The sequence below is a fragment of the Muscardinus avellanarius genome (genome assembly GCF_963383645.1).
Source record: "Muscardinus avellanarius genome assembly, chromosome: 2".
Taxonomy (NCBI): domain Eukaryota; kingdom Metazoa; phylum Chordata; class Mammalia; order Rodentia; family Gliridae; genus Muscardinus; species Muscardinus avellanarius.
The window spans coordinates 162,870,312-162,895,257 of NC_137787.1; positions in this window are offsets into that span (position 1 = coordinate 162,870,312).

Below are 24,946 nucleotides of genomic sequence, written 5' to 3' on the forward strand. Positions count from 1 at the left end.
CACATAATTTTGAAAGCAAATTGCTAAAATTTTATTAAGAATTTTTTAATTTTAGTTCATCAGGAATATTGGTCTATAGTTTTCTTTCTTTAAGATATCTTTATTAGGTTTGTCTATCAAGGTGATGCTGGGTTTGTAGAATGCATTGAAAAATCTTATTTCTGTATTTCATTAAATTTATTGCGGAACACTGGGCTTAGTTCTTCTTTAAAGGTCTTGTTGAATTTATCTGGGAATCTGGTCCTGGACTTTTCTTTATTAAAAGACTATTGCTGCTTCTATCTCTTTGCTTATTATTGGTCTGTTTAAGCTCTCTATGTCTTCTTGGTTCAATTTAGGCCTGGAAATTGGTCTATTTCTTCTAGGTTTTCAAGTTTATTGGAGTATAATTTCTCAGAATAGTTTCTGATAATTCTCTAGGTTTTCAAACCATCAGTGATGATAACTTTTTTATCTCCTATTTTTGTAATTTGGATCAATTCTATTTTTCTTTTGGTTAGGTGAGTTAAGAGTTTAATCTTTTGAGTCACAAACTTTGCCAACCATCTCCCTGTCTATGATGATTTATGTTCAGTCAGTTGGACTTTTATCTCAAAATTATATTAATATATTTTCCTATTTTGGATTACTACTAAGACACTGACAATATGTAGTTGTCTCTTTATGCTATAAGTAATATGTTTAGTATTGCTTGATTAATAATTTCTGTTTTGTTATTTTTCTCTAATATCAACAGTAAAAAACCCTGGCTTCCTTCCTTAGATGGCCACCAAATGTTAAGGTTCACTCAGAAAGCTACCTTGCTTTAAAGCTCAAGTCTTTATTTCCAATTTTGATCATAAAGTACGTTTCATGTTGCATTTAAACATCAATGTTGATATAATTTTGTCACTTTGAAATAAGAGCAAAAACAATTTGTAAAAAATATTTGGTCATCAGATTCTAAAAGCCTGTTCCTGGACTTAGTTCACTGTAATCCTGTCCTTTTAGTAACATCATCATTGGTTTCTACATTTGTCTTTTCAGCTTTCTCTAGAGTGTTTACAAGAGCACATTCATAGATGAGATAAGCAAAGGTACAATAAATCTGTCTTATAATTGAGCCCCAAGTGCCAACCAGTCACAAAGTTCTTGTGTAACTGACATCTTTTTACAGTAAGCTTTGATTTCTGTCAACCATCTTTCTAAATTATAAACTTTCACCAAAATTATAGTGTCCACTTGAGAAAACTTTTGATGTGAACACAGCTGTTTGCCTGAGAGGTGTCTTAGCATTAAAAATATAAAATGGTTTGATTCTTAAAACAGTTTCATCAAGAAATCTGAAAAAGAAATTTAAATTATAATATTAAAATTGTAAATAATTAAAAACACTAATTATGTATCATATTAGCACTAAATTTTGTTACTTTCATAGTCTTAACTTTGGAAAGAATGAGTACTCAACTTGTAGACATTTATAAAACAAATTCAGATTCTAACCAAGCATCAATCACTGAATCTCACCAGTACACATCCAACCAAAGGATATGTATAAGGACATGTGTGTGTGTGTGTGTGTGTGTGTGTGTGTGTGTATTTTGTGAAAAGAACTACATTTAATGTCACTTAATAACTTCTTCCTTCTTCCTCTTCCGGGAAGAAAAGCCTTCCTTTTTATAAGGGCCACAGCTAATTTGAATTTCTATCAACTATTTTACTTGTGTTTAAATGAGCCTTAATTTAAATATCTCTGATAATCCTTATTTTTTATGGTCTAAAATGCTGCTACTATTGGCCTATGTATCACTATTAATTATTTAAACTTTGAATTGTTTCATACATGTATCTGCACAAATTATACATTGTCCTTTAAAACATGATGCCACGCTGGAACTCTGGAAGAACTGGGGCCTGGGTCTCAAGGACCTGGGCCCTAGGCGGCGGTCGCGCAGGGCATGCTGGACCCTTGGAAGAATTGGGGCCCAGGCCACAGTGCTACAGAGTGCCTGATTCCACAACCTCCTCAAATCACACCTACTATCTTCTCTTATTAAAAAAAAAGAAAAAGGAAAGAAAAAGAAAAGAAAAGTATCAGAGAGGGGTCAAGATGGCCACGGCGGCTGCCAGGATACTAGAGATGCAGACAAACTTATCCAACTGAACTGGAACTTTTGGAAAAATTCCCTGCAAGGAGGACTGCTTCTTCTCTACATCCTAAAGAATCCTGGACATCACCTGAAAGGAAGGAGTTTAGTGGAGCCTACTGTGAGGAAAAGCCGGTGCTGGGGCCTCCGAGTCTGGGATCGGAGCCTGCCGAGGGATTAGGTTGGTGCTGGGGCCAGCGAGGCCATGATCCGAGCCTCCCTTGAGGCAAGGCCGCTACTGAGACCTCCAAGGCCTGGATCAGAGCCTGTCGAAGGGTTAGGTCGGTGCCAGGGCCAGCGAGGCTGGAATCAGAGCCCACCATGAAGCAAGGCCGGTGCTGGGGCCAGCAAGGCTGGGATCAGAGCCTGCTGAGTGTTTAGGATGGTGCCAGGGGCAGTGAGGCCGGGATTGAAGCCTGCCATGAGGCAAGGCCGGTGCTGGGGCCAGCGGGGCTGGGATCAGAGCCTACTGTGAGGCAAGACCGGTGCTGGGGCCTCCGAGGCTGGGATTGGAGCCTACTGAGGGATTAGGTCAGTGCCGGGGCCAGTGAGGCCGCGATCTGAGCCTGCCGTGAGGCAAGGCCAGTGCTGGGACCTCCGAGGCTGGGATTGGAACCTACCGAGGGATTAAGTCAGTGCCGGGGCCAGTGAGGCCGCGATCTGAGCCTGCCATGAGGCAAGGCCGCTACTGAGTCCTCCAAGGCCGGGATCGGAGCCTACCAAGGGGTTAGGCCGGTGCCGGGGCCAGCAAGGCCGGGATCAGAGCCTGCTATGAGGCAAGGCCGGTGCTGGGTCCTCCGAGGCCAGGATAGGAGCCTGCTGAGGGGTTAGGCCAGTGTCAGCTTCAGCGAGGCTGGGATCTGAGCCTGCCTTGAGTCAAGGCTGTTGCTGGGGCCTCTGAGGCGGGGATTGGAGCCAGCCGAGGGGTTTGGCAGGTCCAGGGACCAGCGAGGCCAGAATCGGGGCCTCCTATGAGGCAAGGCCGGTGCTGGAGCCAGTGAAGTTGGGATCAGAGACCTCTGGGTGGCCAGGCCACTACTGGGGCTGTCAAGAGTGGGATTGGAACTTGCAATGCGGCATGCACAGAGAAATAGCACAGAAAATAAAAACCAGATGCTTCCCCTAATTAGCAAGAACTAGGAGGAAAGGGGTAACAGGAGGAGGTCGAGTTATAGAAAGGGCCCTATAGCGAAGCAATTAAGGTGACCAATCCGAGAAGAGGGGATGGGGGAGGATGGAACCTCTTTAAAATTCAGGAGGTATGTAAACAAATGTATCAAAGATAATCACCAATCAAGCATGGGATCGAGGGAGGTGGAGGGAATGGGATGGGGGTTGAATGAGGGCTAAATGGATGATGTGTGTTTGTATATCCTCTCAAGTCTTGTACTCCAATGTGATGTATGAGTACAATGTACCAATAAAATAAATAAATTAATTAAAAAATAAATAAAACATGATGCCAGTGAAGAGCAAAAGCAGTGATAGAATGGTAGAAAAAAATTTCTCATCAAACTTGCACCATCAAGTCACACTCTTAGTTTTCTAGTCACAAAACACAACAGAGTATGTATTTGATTTGTTCAATACTTACCCACAATAACTATCTGAAACACAATTTTATTTTAAATGTCAGACAAGCAGACATATTTTGCAATTTTATGTTTGTCTTCTCATCTCAAATTTTAATGTCTTTTAAGTTAGTGAACAGTTAAAGTAGGAACATAATTTTAGATTATTTATATTTTTATTATTTATCTATATTATTCATATTGTTTATAATGTCCCATCTATCTATACATTCATAATCTGGACGACAAGCCCTTGATAATATGACTCAATTTTATGGAAAGTATTGGACACCAAATGAATATTATAACATATATCTGTATCTCTTTACCTATGATTCTATTTCAGTTCACAATAGTTTCAGATCAAATAATAAAAGAATATACACATGTGGAGTTAGGGTTAGGTGTGATGGTGAAGACTTGTAATCCCAGTATTTGGGAGGCTGAGAGAGGAGGATCACAGGTTCACAGCCAGTTTCAGCATCTTAGTGAGGACATCTGCAACTTAGTGAGATCCTTTTTTCAAATTAAAGAATAAAATATGTCTGAGGGTATCGCTCAGTAATAGAATATTCCAGGGTTCCATCCCTAGTATCACCAATATTAATAAATCAATAAATAAACAAACAATTTTTGTGGTAATGGGGTTCCTGGAAACCCTTCTACCTCTGGGCTACCCTCCCAGACCTATTTTATACTTTTTTTATTTGCAAACAGGGTCTCTTCAGCCAGCGTGGCTGGCTTCGAACCTGCGTAATACTCCTGTCTCCACCTCCCTAGCGTGGAGATTACAAACGTGTGCCACCACACCTGGCCACAACAAATAATTTTATTTTTTCTGATGTTGATATTTTATTTTCATTTAAAATACTAAAATAATTGGTTTATCAACTTACAGAATTCTTTCCTAGTCCACAGAAAGTTAGGTTATCTTCTATACTTCCTCACACATTTCCCAGCATAGTATTATTCTTTAAATCATGATGAATTATTTCAATAATTAAAAAAACAAACAATTGACTGTACCCTAACAAAAATTTATCATATCCCAAATATATTTATTTTAAAGATCTCTAGAGAAAATACAGCTGTATTATTTTTTATTAATAGGTCCTGTTTTAAAACAAAAGAAAGAATTGTCCTGATATAGTAAAGCAGAATGCAACTTACAGTGTATGACCCATTGCTAGACACCAAATCAGCTTAAATTCATAATGTAGTATGCTCCCTGGACATTGAAAAATGGCTAAATATAAAAGGACTAAACTAAGTGTGACACAAGACACATTTTGCATGTAATATTTGACTTTCAAATGCTTTGAAAAAGCAATAATTTTGATATTACTGTAAATTTCAATGTAGTCTATTAACAGATTAAAGTACTTTTTATTCCCTGATACTTTTGAAGTGTATATAATTCTAAAATTGGGAGTACACACACATACACACACACACACACACACACAGAATCAAAGCAGAGAGTTTTAAGTAATTATTATGAATGAGACTTTTTATTAATATTTTAGCCCTTTAATGCTCTCAAATACAATATATATATATATTTTTTGGTGGTACTGGGGATGGAACCGAACCCAGGGGCCTTCTACCTCTGGGCTACACTCCCAGACCTATTTTATATTTTATTTGGAAACAGGGTCTCACTAAGTTGTTGAGAGCCTCACTAAGTAACTGAGGCTGGCTGTGAACCTGTGCGATCCTCCTGTCTTAACCTCCCAAGTGTGGGGGTTACAAGCATGTGGCACCACGCCCGGTTTTCAAGTACAATTTTTAAAAGGCATTAAAAATATTATATAATGCTGATGAATGGTACCATAATTTAAAATATAAAGAAAGATAATCCAAGTGGGGTGGCACATGCATGTAATCCCAGTACTTGGGAGGCTGAGACTGGAAGATAATGGTTTTAGGACAGCTTCAGCTACTTAGTGATGCCCTTTGCAACTCAGTGAGACCCTGTTTCAAAAATGTATAATAATAATTTAAAAAATCAGGCTACAGGTGTAACTCAGAGGTAGAATGACCCTGGGTTCAATCCCCAGCACCACAAAAAAGAAAGAAAGAAAGAAAGAAAGAGAGAGAGAGAGAGAGAGAGAGAGAGAGAGAGAGAGAGAGAGAGAGAGAGAAAGAAAGAAAGAAAGAAAGAAAGAAAGAAAGAAAGAAAGAAATGAGGGAGGGAGGGAGGGAGGGAAGGAAGGAGAGAGAGAGGGAGGGAGGAAAGATGAGCATGGTGAAACACACTTATAATCCCAGTACTTTGGAGGCTGAGACAAGAGGACTGTGGTTACGGTTTGTGGACAACCTCAGCTACTTAGTGAAGCCCTGTACAAATTAGGATTAGGGAGGGAGGGAGGAATGGAGGAAGGAAGGAAACACTGGGAGGAAGTTGACTGCCTATTATGTGAAAATAACCAATAACCTTTGGTAGTTTCTTATCAGTCATGTACTGTGTCCCCAAACATACTTTCCACAATTTAATACTAAATTTTTTACCTCATCAATGAGATAATAAGGCAGTATTTAACCAACACTGGGGTGGGAAGATTTTCTGAATTTGGAAAAGATCCTTGTTTTGTGTCTCATCTGTAAACACCAGTTTCGAGTATATTTATAAAGATGAAATACACAGGAGGCCCAGTCTTTGGGTCCCTTTGAACACATTCAAGAGTGTTTCCTAAAATACTATCTGCAATGCATTTTAAATATGACACCAATTATTGCTTGCTCATTTCTTTTTTAATTTTGGATCCCAATTTTATATGAAGTAAAGATAAGCAGGTAAATTTAAAATGAGAAAATAAAACTATTAACTTTGTTCTGCTTTTCTTACATCTAACAAATAACTCACCTATTAATTTTTGCTAAGATGATTCTCATTCTATACCTGAAGAAGTTTTCCTATTAAAGTGAATGGCTCACTTTCTAATTGGTTGAAATTGAAAAAGATTGTTATTGTGCACAGGTATTTCATATAAGGTATATTGGAGTTATTAATGATAATCTAATATTCAATTGCAATCCTTTATTTATAAAAAAGTGAATTGGAGTTACATAATTTTGACTTACAGGAATTTGACCAATCCCAAGTGAAGGATTCTCTATTCCTCTGTGAGTTGACATTACCCATTAATTGGTTTAGCACTATATATATATATATATATATATATATATATATATATATATATAGTGCATACTCTATGCTCGGTACTGTTCTTGTTTGCTGGTTTATTGGTTTATTGCCATGATAGATCAAACACTTTGTTTGATAGAAGGCTTTTAATTTAATGCTAGTAACAGTATTGCTTCATTCCTAAATTTTCCAGCCTAAATCACTAATGGAAAGAACACACATTTAGAATGATTGACATTACAAAGAACTACAAAACCTTGCTAATTTCTTGGAAATTTCATTGTTCAAATTCTGTTTAGTCTTCAGGAAGTTAAATATAACAAAGGCAATTCTGAAATTAAAATTTGGAAGACACTGTATTTGAAAGCTTAATATATTTTCATTAGTTTTACTATAAAAAATTAAACTCCTCTCCTTCACCTACAAACCCACTGACTTAGGGAATATGATGCTGCTTAGTCTCTGCCCTTCAAACAGATTAAATATTCTTGAAAGGATTCACACAAGATACCCATTCTTATCATCAAAAGGTACAATTGGCCCTTTCTCAAAATTGTCTTAAACAACCCTCCCATGAATTAAAACTTGCAGATCTGATATTCTGGGGAAAAAAATCAGAAAAAGACAACTTAGAAAATCTTAAGAAGAGGATATAACAGCACAGGAGCAATCCTTTCACAGGTTTATCTTCAAAATCACAATTATCATTGAAGAGACACAGCCATATTCATGTCATGGGAAGGATGTTCTGGTGAAAGACTTCAAACTGCAAATTCTTAGACATTTTCCTTTAAGCTTATGTAAATTACTATGCAACATACTTTCTGCCAAAGACTCAGATAATAGGACTCAGAAGGCAAAAACAGCACTTATTTTTAATACAGTTTAATATTCTTCATTATCATAGTAATTTTCTTTTTGTTTGCTGATTTATGTTTCTGTTTTGAAACAGAAACTAATTTGCCCACAGTCTATGATGCCCATAAATCCATTTTACTTAGTATTGTTCTTTACTTTCCTAGTTACTCCTTAGGTTAGGTCCAATATCTAGCTACAGTTTGCTCATGATTTGGCTAACATATAAATTTCGATTAGCTGTTAGGTCTTCATAAAGTTTTCTCTGGATGCCATGGTGTTCCATGGTAATGAAACAAATGAAACAAATAGCTTCGAGTTTAATGTTCTCAACAAGTAAACACAATTTTAGAAGGTAAATATCACATCAAGTCAGCTAAATGTGAAAATCTCCTTCTGACATCTGACTATTGTAAAAACTTAGAAAACTTTTAAGGAGCTTCTCTTTGCAACCAGTTTCTTTAAATATATGGCTTTGTAAGAAATTATGAAAAATAGTGTACATGCACACAGAGCCACATTTTAATAGACTTTAAGAGAAAAGCTTATTATTCAGGTGATGTTTCTTAATCACATCTTAATCAGATTCCTAGCAGATGACCACTTTATTTGCTTCCGTTGAATAATATTGAAAATGTACAAATCAACTATGTTGTTCAGTTTTGTTCAGTTTAGTTTTGTTTAGTGGTAGTACTGAAGATTGAACCCAATGGCATTGTTTCACTGAACCACAACCCCAGCTTTTTGATTTTTTGTTTGGAACAGAAACTATCTAGGTTGCTGAAGGTCTTACCACATTGTAGAGGCTGGCCTCCTTTCTCAGCCTCTTAATTACTGGAATTACAGGTGGGTACCACACTATGCTTGGCCCTTCCTCAAGTTCATTTTTTAAAAATCAACCTAAAGTTTATTTTGAATATTAATATCAACTCTCAAAAAACAGGGCGATTATTTGATAATTTAGCTTAAGAAGATAAAAATCTTTGTGATTCCAAGTATAAACCTCCATAAGGAATTCTGATCTTGATTCAAGTCTCTTCATTTCACACTTTACAAGAAGCTCAGAAAGTGAAGACAATTCTATCTTCAGCTAATGACTAAGAAACCTGATAAGACTGTTGAATCCAAAGAACAGCTTGCTATAGAAGTTCATTAGATTGAACAAATAGCCAACCAATAGAAAATATCTTTGTCTAATTTTACTTCTTTAAAGTAAAATTTACTTCTTTAAAGAAGTAAATTACCATCTTAGTGAAATAACACAGTACGTACATCCTGAAAACTTCCTCTGATTTCTGAAATTATCAAAGAGATCCAGGGGAGCAAATACATAATTATTTAATTAAGGCCATTTGGCTAATATCTATATTTAGTTTTATGCTCTCTTCACATAGAAACAGAATGTGTTCTCTTGCTATAGATTAAGCACTATTGAGTCCTTGGCAAAGAAATAAAAACATTGATTGCCTTCAGGTAATATCACAGAATGACAGAGCAGTGTCTGGCAATGGGGCCCACTGGCATCAACACAACTGGTGGAACTCCAATTTGAGAGTCTCTGCAAACATTACTTAATCAAGGATGTTGTAACCGACAAGGCAAAGTTGCATATCATCAATAACTTTTCTGCTTTATTTTGAAAATTGTCAAAAAACATTTTTCCCAATAATTTCCTCATCTAGAAAATCAAATGTCTTATTGAATAATAACCTGAATCTGTATAAATAGCCAACATACTATTTATGAGAATAGCATTTTTCTTAGTAATAAAAAAGAATTGATTCACCATAAGAAATTACCTTTAAGAAAATATTTCTTTATAATCTGAGTGGATCAAGAATCTGCTATATATTTTTATTTCACTGCCCTCATATAATTTTATACACTTGGTGGAAGGTAGCAGATATTTATGTGATATTCATTGTTAGGATAAATCATTGTAGCAAACTTGCTAAATTGGAAGCAATAACTAAATAGAATATTCTTTTTTCTTTACCAAAGTTTAAGTAGAGTCCAGTGTTGTAATTGTGATTAAATTCCAAGTCTCTGCCATATTAATACTTTTCTGAAAAGTACAGTGATGTTTTTGTACTTATATAATTGTCTGTTTCAGGAATTTGTCCTTTTAAAGAATAAACTGGGAATGCAGTAATGAAAGGAAAAGGTTACAGAATAAAATAATTATCCAAGATAAAAATACTGTTTTTTTTCTACTTAAAGAGAAAAATAGGGCCAGGCATGGTAGCACATGCCTGCAATCACAGCACTTGAGAAACAGAGATAGAAGGAATGCAGAATCATGGCCATCTTCAGCAACTTAATGAGGATCTCTGTGACTTAATGAGAGCACATTTCAAATTAAAAAATAAAATATATATAAGGTTGAAGTTCAGAGGTAGAATGCTCCTGGTTAATCCTCAGTAACACAAAAAAATGAAAGAAAGAAAAAAGAAGAGAAATACATCTAGAGAAGATGTATTTTATCATCTTACATGTTATTTAAGCTATATTTTAATCAACTTGTATTATTGGTAAAAAATAAATTGTGTTATTAATTTAATATGTCATCTAATCTATGAACACAAATATAATCGCTTTTTAAAATAAATCAACATCAATAATTCCATTTAATTCTATTTTGTTATCATCAGTGTAAAATCTGAGGGACCAAACTTATAAAAAGTTATATTTGGCATTCAAAAAAAATATTTATTTCTAAGGAAATAAGATATCAAAGGGAAGAATTGAGGAAGAGACCTTGTTAAGTATTTTGGAGGTATTTATTTATATTGACACAATAAACTAAAATACATATGAGTTATATCATTATTTAGGTGATACACTGACATACATTTTAAATTATTCTTGAATAGTTGTTAAATTACATTTTACCTATTAGATAATATTATGTTAAACAATCTCTAGATATTTAAAGTTATTCTCTGACTATATTATCCAGTTTTTTTTCCCAAGGTATAGTTTTATACAAAAACAGGAGGAAAAAATTTGTAGAATACCCAGTTTTGAAGTATTATTTGTGGTGATTGAAAAGAAGAATTCCATAATTGCTCTACATTTTGTATTGTTGCACAGCTTCCTGATCTTTTTTTGTATGAGACAAGAATTAAATGTTGCCAAGATATCTTGCCTAGAAGCCATCCTCTTTATTTTTATGCTTATCTTAAAATGCCAATTGCCAGAAATCCCTGTGATAGACCCAAATGTCCTTATCGGATGCTGTGTTGGCCAAGGAAATGGTGGTGCTTCAGAAGAAAGAAGAGAAATACTTGAATGAAATGTTTGTAAATGCTAATGAAGAAAATCTGGGCATCATGATATGATTGTTATGAATGCCGTCAGTTCCCCACTGTGTGTGCTGACTTTGTGTAGGAATCCAGGAGTGGAGAACACAATCTCACATGTCAGAAAGCCCTGGCCTCTGACTGAGGTAAAACTCACAACACCAAATTTATTTTTCATGCTAAATAAGGAGTTAAAATCAGATCATTTATGAATACTTCAGCTCTGAGATGATGTGATTCAACATATTTCTGTTTTGTAATTTAATTATGCAACTCTTGCCCCACTTTCAAAAACTATTCAAGTGATAGTGAAAGAGCTTCTTTCAAAGGAACCTTAAGATATCAACATGAAATTTGAAAACTGGGACACAGGATGCTCATGCTTTTTATCATAATATGACTCTTTGAAGAGTCTTCTTTGTATGGAATAAAACTGCTGTTAGAGGTATTCTCTTTATGCTTACTTTATTCATTTTTTTTTCTGGAAACAAGTATGATTTTGAGTGACTGTGTTTGTGCACGTGCATCTCACCTTGTTACAGAAAATATTTAACGCAGTTGGGTAATATATAAAGCATCTCAAAGGAGAGACAGCAAGCTGTGAATAAAGTAGTTCAGATTTTATTTCAATTCAAATACATTAACTCTTTTACTTTTTTCTACCAGACAAAACTTAATGTCATTATCATCCATGTTGGGATACAGTATTGATTGTAAGCTTATTTTCTGCGGTGACTAGATTTAGAGATTTGCAAGCAATCAAGAGATTATTAAGCTTATTTTATTTTAGATAAGCAAAAGGGAGGTCAGCCACCTATAAGAATTCAGTGTCAACTTTCCATAATCTCAAAATTTATCTTGCTTTAACTTCAAATTTAGAAAAATATTTCTTTGAAAAAATAATTTACTATGTGGCAAACTGGCTAAAATAGCATGAATTATAACATGGTATATGTAGTGGCAAAATAATGAAACTTGTGTCCCCCAGAAATATCTGATTCAATTTATTTCAGAATCACATATTCTCTATCTATATATATATATCTATATAATAAGCATGTATATGAACTTTTTTCTCTTTCATCAGAAAAATTATGTAAGCTAAATATACCTGTACACATTCTTTATTGAGTTGTATCATATTTATTTTTATACCAAATCATAGCCTGTGCTATCAAAGTTTTATAAAGGCTATTTAGTGCAGAATACCTGGAAACCTCCTAAAATTACCTTTAAAGTATAGGTTAAAAGTTATAATAAGAGAGATTAAATAAAGAGAAAAAGGTAAAAAAAAAAAAGAAAAGATTTAGTATTCACCTTGAATGGTATTTTCTCTTTTCCAATTGCAAATTTTAAGCATAAACCCCGAACCTATGCTCTTTAATCATGAGGGAACTGCTTGCATTTATTAAATTCTACTACATCTTATTTTGGCTGTGCTGGATTAAGCAAGTAAAATTACTCGCATCCTTTTGAGCATTAACACCAGTAAAAAGCAATGGGCAAAAGAAAATTTGTTTTAGTCAGTTCAGGATTCTTTCACAATGTACCACTGACTGTGTAGTTTATTAACAGCAGACATTTATTTCTCACATTTTGGAGGCTAGAGTCTAAAATCAAATTGCTAGTATTTCCAAGTATTGCTGAAGACCTACGTCTGAGTTTCATAATGCCAACTACACATTGGTGAAAAGAGAGAAAAGGAGCTTGCTAGAATACCTTTTATAGAAATGATAAACTTATTTGCTCTTCTATAGGATCTCCTTTTTCACCCAAAGTTCCTCCTATGATCACATTCACCCCATTATTATGTATAAATACAATGCACCAATAAAAAAAATTAAATCTAAAAAAAAAGAAATGATAAACACATTTGTCCACTTTACACTCATGACCTCACAACATAAGTGCCTTGGCTCCTAATAACAGCACTGAAAATTAGGTTAAAACCTATGAACTTTGCAAGGACGCAAACATTCAATCAATAATAAGACTTAAAGATTAGCTTTGTTTTTAGTAATAACTCAGCCTAGATGTGATGACAGTTCCAAAACCAATAACACTTTCTGTCAAATTGGTAATAGAATGGTTGAAAATGTCCCATAGAAATATTCTCAAACTGCTTCCTCACCCTTTAATTGCATGGGGAGCAAGAGAAAATGCAAATATACTCCTAGATCTAGAATATTAAGACACTTATAGAATCTAGAATGCATAGTATACATTTAGGATCTGGTTATATGGCTACAGTGTATAGAAACCACCTGGGGAAATAAAATTATAGAATCTCCAAAGAGAGAGAATATCTTTGGAGTGAATACACAGAAAAAATAGTAGCTGAAAAGTGTGTAGACCGTTAGCATAAAATATAACATCAACACTTACAGATTATGCAAAATTTTCTAAAGTGTCATGAGAATGATTCAGTTTTAAATATTTGTCATCTTGAGACAGTACCAACAAAGCATATCTTTTTCTCACCCATTATTTCTTCCCCTTCACTCTGATTCTGGCGTGATCAGAACTACAGTTAGCATTCTGGAGATGGAAAGAAAGCAAAGGTGTATGAAAGAAAGGTCACTGAGAGCATCAGAACATTTGGAAAATGTTGTCATTGTGCTTCACTTAGTTTCAATTACTTGGGAAATGCTTCAAAACCAACAACAAAAAGTTAAAGTATATCACATTACAACATTTCTAATGCTATGTAGCTTATAAATAAGAGACTCTGCCTCATTAATTTATAGCCTTTTCTTCTACTATTATACCATGCCAACAACTTTGTATTTGAGATTTTTTTGCCTGCTGTTATGGTTTAAACATAAAGTGCCCTCTGTATGTCACATAAATAAGACAGCCATGTTGGAGGTCGGGCTTCCTGACTGAGGAGCGTTTCCTGAAGATATGATATTGGGGATTAAATGTGGTCCCTCCTCCCCTTGCTTGCTCTCATGTTTCCAGGCTCCTAAATGTGAGAATAGAGGACTTTCTCTGAGCTCTGCAGATCCCATCCAGCCTAAATGGAGTGAGTCCCTGAAATCTCCAGAACCATGAGCAAATAATTCTTCCTCTGTCTAAATTGTGTGGTCAGATTTTTTAGGAATCTCACAGAAGTGAAAATGCTGATCAAAAAACCTAGTGTAGCCGGGCGTGGTGGCGCACGCTTGTAATCCCCTGCTTGGGAAGCAGAGACAGGAGGATCGTGCAGGCTCAAAGCCAGCCGCGCGCTGGCTTAGGAGACCCTGTTTCCAAATAAAAATGTAAAAATAGGTCTGGGAGTGTAGCCCGGAGGTAGAAGGGCTTCCATGAACCCCAGTGCCACCAAAAAAAAAAAAAAAAGACAAACAAAAAACAACAAACAAACAAACAAACAAACAAAAAAACCTTGTGTATATTAGCATGTCATTTAAAAACAAGGGCTTAGGGAGAAATATCATTTTGCATTGAAGAAAATGCAGGAAAACCCCAAACAAGCAATTAAATATACTATTACAATAAATTTCAGTACTTAAATTTATTTCAACTATCAATTATTATTTGGAACATAGATAAGCTATTTTAGATAAACCATGTAAGTGAATAACTTTATCAGTTGTTCTACTGCAGAAAAGTAATTTGCATTTAATTAAAATAATAACTTAAAACTGGACATGGTGGTGAAGGATTATAATCTCAGAATTTGGAGGGCCGAGATAGGAGAATTTTCAGTTTGCGGCTAGCCTCAGCTACTTAGTGGGGCTCTGTTTCAAAATAAAAAATATAAAAAGTAAAAATCAGGCTGGGGATGTAACTCAGAGGTAGAATGCCCCTGGGTTCAATCCCTAGTACACCAAAATGTAAATAAATATATAACTTAGAGTAGAGTTTAATATCTGAACTTGTCCCTGACAAGATGTTTTTCTTTTTAGTATCATGATCTTTCCATCTTTATTTTTAATTAATATTTTAAACTTTTAAATTAAATAAATTAAATACATTTTAAAATTTATTTACATGTGATACTAGGAACTTAACGTGGGGCATTTTACCCCCAAGTTATAACTCCAGCCCTATTTTATTTTGCATTTCAAGATAAGGTCTCACTAAGTTGCTGGCAAGCCTCACTATGTTTCTGAGGCTGCCCTCAAACTTGCAATCCTCTTTTCTCAGGCTCCCAAGTACTGGGATTACAGGCATGTGCTGCCATTCTTTGCTGTATATTTATTATTTTTTAATTAAAATGTTCATTAGTGATAAACTGAGTGACTATAAAGAGAGTATATTTTTAGTGGGAGCTAGATGTTTAGTTAGACATTTTTAGTTCTTTACACCTTAGTGCTACATCAATAAACCAGGATGCAGCAGAAATTTTTGTTACCATTTTGTAGTTTATGGGCCACACAAGTAAGTTGATCTTGATCAGTCGCTTTCAATGCCTTTTTCAAAGATACATAATATTTCCTTCACTATTTATCTGACTGTTTAATTCTTTCTCAAATTTTATTTTTATTTTACTTAATGTTTTTATCCTTAGGACAATGGAGTATAGGAAAAAGTACAGAGGGACCAAAATAAATCACTTTGATAACTGTGGCTTGCAAACACCTTTTTTTCCTCCCTCTGGTAACCTCCTCATCTTATACTCTGAGGTCATATATAAAACTGCCATCTTCTCCCCTGTTTATCTGTCAGCTATAGAAACTATTGCCTTTGCTAGGAGCTTTGAAGTTTATCTTCTATAGTTATTTCTCTAATTAGAAGGGATGTATATCACCACAAAAACCATAGAGGCAAACTAATGACAAAAAGTACTGAAAGGAATTTTTTAGTGGTATTAGAAAAGAAAATTTATTAGAAAAAAAATGCTTTATAACATTTCCTCATTGAGATTGAGTAGCTCCAGTCTCCAATGCCCGCACAGCAAGGCTCAATTGCACCTTTGATTCTAGTGGTAGCTTTGCAAAGAAAACGTACTGCCACAAAAGCAAGGACACTTCACTTACATCAAGGATTTTCTGTTTTCAGATCTTTAAGTTTTCTTTTCACTATTTCATAGGTAACCACCCCCCAAAGTGATTATGATTGATACTGAATTTTACAATGAAAGTTTTATATAGAACCTTAATATATAAAAGTTATACAATATAAAATATATATTGTTGCCGGGCAGGGTGGCGCACGCTTGTAATCCCAGCATTCCAGAAGCTGAGACAGGAGGATCATGGTTCACGGACAGCCTCAGCTACTTAGTGAGACCCTCTGCAACTCAGTGAGACCCGGTTTCAAAATAAAGAATAAAAAATAGTGCAGGGGTATAGCTTGGAAGTAAAATGCCCCTGGGTTCCATCCCCAGACCTGCAAAAATAAATAAATAAATAAATATATATATATATATATATATATATATGTGTGTGTGTGTGTGTGTGTGTGTGTGTGTGTATGTATATATATACATATATATACACATACATATATATAGTATATATGCACATATTTATATAAATATACATATATACAAATATGCATATGTATATATGTATATGTATATTTGTGTGTGTGTGTGTGTGTGTGTGTGTGTGTGTGTGTGTGTGTGTTGCTGAGGATGGGACCCAGGGGAATTCTACTTCTGAGTTACACCCTTGGCCTGATTTTATATTCTTTATTTTGAAATAGGATCTCAGTAAGTTGCAAAGTTTCTCACTAAGTAGCTGAGGCTAGTCACAAATCTGGATCCTCCCATCTCAGCCTCCAAAGAACTGGGATCACAAGTGTGTGCCATCATGCCTGGCTTACGAACAATAATTTAAGACACATTTATTTCCGACATTAAAATTTTCATTTTTTTTTTCTCATGAAGTCAATGAATACAAAATTCTAAAACTGCTTAAATTGTTTTTGTTCTCAAAAATAGCCCCGGTTGTATTTGCTAGCATCTGTAGAGCTGACCATTACTTGTTGAATAGAGTAAGCAACAAGCTGATGTCTCCAAGCTTTATTTACTCTTTAAGGGAGCATTAGGTGAAAAATTTAATAAAGGACTTGCTGGCTAATTTTAAAGGTAATGAAATGCTCATATGGGAATTTAAAATAAATATAAAAAGATTAGGGCAGAACTACAACTTTGCTAATCAGTACCATATTATAAGACCTTTAGATATATTTATGGAGATGGCACAGGCTACTTATTTGAGCAGTGCACATAAGCAAATTAACCTTATGGCTTATGGTAACACATCATTGGTCTCCAATGTATTACGACTTGACAGCACACCAAAGTGTCTTCTTTAATTACTACACTATAAATGTGAATATTACCAACAGATATTTTGGAATCCTTGAATCATTTTCATGGGGCACATGGCCTCCAGAAGCAGGTTTGGAAACCACTGGGTACAGTGTGCTACGTTCCACCCCTACCACTGCCCTGAGTTACTGTGACTAGGAAAAAGAAGAAAGACCAGGCTGGACAGACACATGAGATAGGAGAGCCAAATAAAGACAACTAAATTTATCATCTGTGAATATTCATAATGTATTTTTCTGACAATTTTCAAGAATATTACTGTTCACAAAAGAGAATTTGATCAGAATATTCTGGGGAAACATAGTGTAGATAAAATTAGGTACCAGGAGAACTTTGGATAATCTTGCCTCAACAGGTCAAAGGGCCTTCTGGAATATTTATAAATTGTAAATCTTTCATACTCTGAACATATGATTCTACTTGTAAAAAGAGAATGTTTTGGTAAAGCGGAGGCTGTTCTATACTCATGTAAGGGAATAACTAATCAGGAAGTTTCTTTATATTTTATATGGCTCACTATGTCTTGGCAATTTTGTGATTTTTTTTCTACATTGCAATATTTCTGCTAGCAGGTAAATAAAGTCATACTCTACCTCCAAAGAGCGAAAAATATACAAAATATACAATTCATTATTTTAATTCTCATTATATATATATATATATATATATATATATATATATATATTGTCCAGATTGACGTTATATTCACGTGTATATACATAGTCACAGGTAGGTAACATTTTTATTAATAAACTTTTCAACTTTCCTCCTCCCCTACCTTTCCTTCCTGGATCTGTTGATGATCTCCTCCATTATCTGGAGTTCCCCTGATATCCCAAATACTCCCTAGCTCAAGCATATTAGAGAAAACATATGTGCCTTCTCTTTCTGTGCTTGGCTGATCTCACATAACATAATGTTCTTCAGGTCTTTCCATCTTCTTACACATGATATAATTTTGTTCTTCTGTATTGCTGAGCAGAATTCCATTGTGTGTATTTCCCATAATTTTGTAATCCATTCACCTGTTGATGGGCAATTATGCTGATCCCATAGTTTGACTATTGTGAATTGTGGTGCTATGAACATGGGTATGCATATGTTACTGTAGTTATCTGATCTCAGCCCCTTTGGAAAGATACCCAGGAGTGGTAAAGCCAGATCATATAGTGGATCCATTCCCAGTTTTCTAAGAAATCTCTACACTAATCTCCATAAAACCTGAACTAGTTTGCACTCCCACTAACAGTGCAGAATATTTCCCCACATCCTTGCCAACATTTATTGTTATTTGACTTCTTCATGCTTGCCATTCTGATTCACTGTCGTTTTGACTTCCATCTCCCTGATTCCTAGTGATGGTGAAAAGTTTTTCATGTATTTATTGGCAATTTGTATCTCTTCTTTTGTGAACTTTCTATTGAGTTGCCCATTTCTTGATTAGGTTATTTGTTCTGCTAGTGTTGAATCTTTCAAGTTCTTTGTATATTCTGAATATGCGTATTCTATGAGAGGAATAGATGGCAAAGATCTTCTGCTATTCTATAGGCTTTCTCTTTAAATTCTTGATTTCCTTTGATGAGCAAAACATTTTAGACTGATAACATACCTCTTGTAAACGTTTGCTTTAATTTCTGAGTTTTGGAGATCTTGTTAAGAAAGTTACTACCGGTGTCTATATGTTGGAATATTGAACTTAGGTCCTCCTCTAATAGCTTCACAGTCTGGTATGATTTCCAGGTTTTTTATCCTGGAAATCTTGAGTTGATTCCTGTGCACGATGAGAGGTAAAGATTTAGTTCCATCTTTCTACAAATGGATAGCCAGGGTGAGAGGTAAGAATTTAGTTCCATTTTTTTTTTTTTTTTTTTGCAAATGGTTACCCAGTTATTCTAGCACTATTTGTTGAAAAAGCTGTCTTTTCTCCAGCATATGTATTTGGTCCCTTTGTCAAATATCAATTGATTATAAGTGTGTGGGTTTGTTTCTGTATCTTCTATTTTGTTTCATTGGTCTGTGTGCCTTTCTGCCAATACTATACTGTTTAAATTATTATGATTCTATAGTCTAATTTGAAGTCAGGAATTGTGATGCTTCTTGTATGGTTCTTATTGCTGGGAATTGCTTTGAATGTTCTGGATCTTTTGTTCTTCAATATGAAATTCATCATTAATTTTTCTAGGTCTACAAAGAATATCATGGATATTTTGATAGTGGGTTGCACTGATTCTATAGATAACTTTTGGCAAAATGATCATTTTGATGATATTTATTTTGCCTATCCATGGGTAAGGGAGATCTTTCCACCTTCCAAGATCTTCAATTTCTTTTTTTAGTTTTTTTATAATTTTCAATGTAGAGGTCTTTTATATCCTTAGTTAGATTTATTCCTAGGGTTTCTACTGGTTTTGAGGTTATTGTAAATGAAATTGTTTTCTGTATTTCTTTATTTTTGGATTCATGATTGGCATATAGAAAAGCTACTGATTTCTTTAGATTGATTTTTTTTTATCCTGCTATTTTGCTGAATTGGTTAATTAGCTCCAGTAGTCTTCTTGTTTAATTTTTTTTGTCCCTTAGATTTTGGATCATGGTATCTACAAAGATAATTTTAATTCTGGATTCCTTTTTTCTTTCTTTGTCTTGTTCTATTGCTTTGGCAGGAGCATCGAGAACTATATTAGAAAGGACTGGTGGTAGTGGGCATCTTGTCTTGTTCCTGATTTTAGAGGAAATTAATTTAGTTTTTTTTTCCATTTAATATGATGTTGGCTTTGGGTTTACTGTATATTGCCTTAATGATGTTGAGAAACATTCCTTCTGTTCCATTTTTCTGCAGTATTTTTAACATTAATGAGTGTTGGATATTGTCAAATGCTTTTCAGCATCTATTGATGTGATTTGTGATTTTTATTCTCTATTCTATTTATGTGGTGAATAACTTACATTGATTTCCTTTTTTTTTTTTTTTGAAGACTTAAAGAAGTTTATTAGAAAGATAGAAATACAGAAAATAGAAATACAGTTCCATACCAGACTGGCATGGAGAGGTGACTTGAAATGAATACACCTTTGCATTGATTTTCTTTTCTTTTCTTTCTTTTTTTTTTTCCGCAGTACCAAAAATGGAACCCAGGGGAATTGTACCTCTGTGCTTCTTTTATTTTTGAAACAGGGTTTCACTGAGTTGTAAAGTGCCGCTCTAAGTAACTGAGGCTGTCTGTGAACCTCAATCTGTTCTCTGCTTCCAGAATGCTAGGATTATAAGCAAGCACCACCACATCCTGCTTTGCATTTGAACTAGCTTTGCATTCCTAAGATAACACCAACTTGGTGGTGGTGTACACTTTTCTTGATATGGTTTTGATTGTGTATGGCTAGTATTTTGTTTAGAATTATTGCATCTATGTTCATCAAAGATATTAGTCTGTATTTTTTTTCTTTGGGTATTTTTATTTGGTTTTGGTATAAATGTGATACTGGCCTCATAGATGAAGTTTACAAAAATTCCATCTCTAAAGATTTCCCAGAACAATTTGTGGAGTATTGGGATTAGTTCTTCCCTAAAAGTTTTGTAGAAGTCAATTGGAAACCTATCTGGACCTGGGCTTTTCTTTGACAGCAGAATATTTATTTCTATTTTTATTTCTTTGCTTGCTATTGTTAGGTTTAGATTTTCTATGTCCTCTTAGTTCAATTTATGTGGTTAGATGTACTTAGAAATTTGTTGATTTCTTCCATGTTTTTCAATCTATTGAAATATAAATTTTCAGAATAGTTTCTGATGATACTCTGAACTTTCTCACTGCCTGTGATGTATCCTTTTTCATTTCTGATTTTAATAATTTGTGTTGATTATTTTTTTGTTTAAATTAGCTAAGGTTTTGTCAATCTTATTAATATTTTCAAAGAAACCTATGTTTGTTTTGTTAATTATTTTTATAGTTTTTTAAATTTTCTACTTCATTTATTTTTGTTCTGATTTTAAGTATGTTATGCCTTCTCCTGGCTTTGAAATTAGACTGTTGCTCTTTACCTAGGTCCTTAATATTTGTCATTAGGTTATTTGGTGAGACTTTTTTTCTTCTTTTGTGGTCACTCAATGCTATAAAATTTTCTGTTAAAAACTGCCTTCAGTGTGTCCCATATATTTTGGTACATTTGTCTCTATTTTTGTTTAATTCCATAATATTTGTATTTCTTTTCTTATTTTCAGTCTGATCCACTCCTCATTGAAGAGTGTATCATTCAATCTCCATGATGTATTTATATCATTTCATTTGGTCTATCTGTTGTTGATTTATACTTTCATCCTGTTGTGATCAGAAAAGATGCAGAGAATTATATTACATCTTTTGAATTTGCTAATGTAATATAATTTGGAGAAAATTTCTTGGGCAACCGTGAAGAATGTGTATCAGCTGTTGCTGATTTAAATATTCTGTATATGTCTATTAGATCCAATTGGTTTATAGTTTTCTTTTTGAAATGTCTTTACTTAACTTTTGCCTTGAAGATCAATCTAGTGTTGTGATTGGTGTGTTGAAATCTCCCAATAGTATTGCATTTAGGTTTATTTGAGACCTTATGTTCTGAAGAGTTTGTTGTACAAATGTGGGTACATCCATATTTTGGGTGTAAATATTTACTATGGTTATTTTTCTTGTTGCTTTTTCTTTTATTAATAAGAAATGCTTTGTTTTTTCTCTTCTGATGTGTTTTAACTTAAAGTCCTGCATATTAACTATCCCCATTACTACACCTGCTCATTTTTGTTCACCATTGATATGGTATATTTTCCATTTTTTTGAACTTTTAGACTATGAATATCTTTGGCTGTAAGGTGAGTTTCTTGCAAGTAGCATATATTTGGATTATTTTTTTAACCCACACTGCCAGTTTATGTCTTTTAATTGATAAATTAAGTACTTTTCCATTCAATGTTATTATTAAGATATGATTTTTATTTTCTGTCATTTTGTGTTCTATATTCATTTTGATGTCGTGTTATTTCCTCTTTTTGTTTTTACACTTCCATGATTTCTTGTAATTCTTTGTCTGTGTAGACTTATACTTGCCGTAAAACTAAGAATAAATGCATTTTTTATTTTTAAGAAAAGCTTTTAAAAATTCTTTTCTGATTCACTTTAAGTTTTTCTTTTTTAATTTTTTATTGGTGCATTGTAGTCATACATCTTAATATCCTGCAAGATGGTAGGGGCATATTTGTACCTATCACTCATTAGCCCTTCCCCAAATCCCACCCAATTCCCTCCTCCCTTCCTCCTTCCCATGTTTGGCTTAGTGATTGACTTTCAAATGTGTGTGAATATCCATCATGCACATTTAGGAAATTTCTCTCTTTTATTCTTTCAGTTCCCTTAGTTAGTTTGCCTTATTAGCTTATCTCTGGTTTCTCTTTCTTCATCTAGAGTTCTTCCTATGGCATTATTCTCCCTAGTATAAATTCTGTTTAAAAATTCTTAGGGTACTCTGATTCAGTGAGATTAGGACACTATCCTAATATCTGCAAATTCCCACATATGGAAAATGAAATTGTAACTATCATGTTGCTGTAGATTAAACTGATTTATATTTCTGACAAGCTTAAATTCTGTATTCCCATGTAAATTACAAGGTTCAAGAGAGAATCCACATGGGAGCAATGTAGCCCATTTTATAAAAAACCAATCATCCTCTCCATCACATTATGGCTACCAGATATCCAAGTGTGTGCACAAATACACTAAAAATGGACACTAAAATCAGCCTTCTTGTAGTTATAGTCCCAAGATGTCTCTCTGCCATGCACCACTTTAGACTGTAGACATTGAGGCAGTGTATAGTATAATACTTTGCCATAGGTGTGTTAAAACAATCCTTAGGAATTCTCATTCCATTTCATCATGTCACGCTGCTTGGAATATAAACAAAGATTTATTTAGAAGCAAATTCACGTTTAAATGATGTTTTTTTTTTTTGGTAAAAGAAGCTGCTACTGCAAATATAATTAGAAATCTTGTTCAGGTTGTTATTAAAAATGTAGCAGGAATGTTTCCCAATAGATTGTTGTAAAATTTATTTCAGAGACAAAATAGTACAAGAGAGATTTTATAACAGGAAATACATCTCATCCCAAGTAGAAGACATACTGGGATCATTCATGTCTTCTAGACAGTAGTGAGTAGACTACAACTCCATAATAGATCATTTATTTATTCAGTTCTAGTGGTATTTTTATGATTTACTTTGCAAACACCAATTTTATCATGGTCCAGAAGCAAAAAAAAAAAAAAAAAAAATGAAAAAGGAGTGAGAGAATATAAATGAGAATAAATAAAGCCCATGATCATTGAGTTTGTAGGCATTGATAAAGGAACCTAATATTTATAAAATAATCCTGAGTTTTTATTTTGAAAATACAGAAAATAAGAGTAGGAATGCTTTTATTTTTAAATTGGCACAAAGGTATGGAAACATATCTAGATGAGAAAAAGTATAATTCTTTATTTAATTTAAAAATATAATTCTCTATTTAAATATATTCTCTATTTTATTTATATTATGACTTCTAAAAGCCAAAATATCATGCCATACATGGGATGCTGACTTGCAGTATTTTTAGTACTAAGAAAACTAAATAAGTATAAAACATATTTATGATTTCAAGTTTATACATATATATATATATATATATATATATATATATATATATATAACAAAATTCTAAATATTGTATGACATAGAAGTATCTTATAAGGAAGCTAATAAAAGAAATTAAGAGTTCAGAGATGCAGGGGCTAACAGAAGCCTCTCTGATCATTGGATTATAGGCTTGTGCTTCAATCCCTGCTTCATGAAAATGGTAATGGTTATATCTAGTTGCTTTATATTAATGGAAAATATAACTTGGAAACAAATAAGACAAAGTAAAGTTTGGTTAAATAGCCTAGTATCACATAACTTGCTTTTTATAATAGCAATGATAAAATAATTATATATATAGTTTAGCTCTCTATATAGATAAATATATAGTAAACTGTATTAAAAACCAAAATGAATTATACTTGATCAGTTTAACCCAAAGTGATTATAAGCAAAAGTAATTGTTCTAATATATTGTTAATTAGACATATAATTTTTAAAAGAAGTTTTCAAATATTAAATCCATTTAAATAATTACTGGTGATAGATAGATTTAATATTTTAACATTATTAGCTATTATGTTAAGAAATACTTTATATTGACAATTTTACTGCCATAATTAATTTTACAAAAAGTTTTACAAAGATAGTTTTACCTTTATTTAATTTTAACTTTTACTTTTTAAATATTTTTTCTAGTTAGTATTCTATATTTAAAACAGAAATTACACTCTATTTCATATTTAGAAATTCAGTTTAAGAAGGAAAAGAGAAAATGATCAATGGATAAGGTGAATTCATGAATCTCTGATTATTTTTTCTATTCAGCATCAATTATTCTATTTGATCATTTTATATATTGCTTTTGAGGACACATACAAGGTAGAGGTGATTGAACTGCAAACTGCACAGAGACACCTCCTGACCACCTCAAATACAGTGCAGAAATCATCCCTGTGGGTATTTTCATATATTTTGGCATTCAGAAATGCAAAAAAAAATACTGGGTATCCATT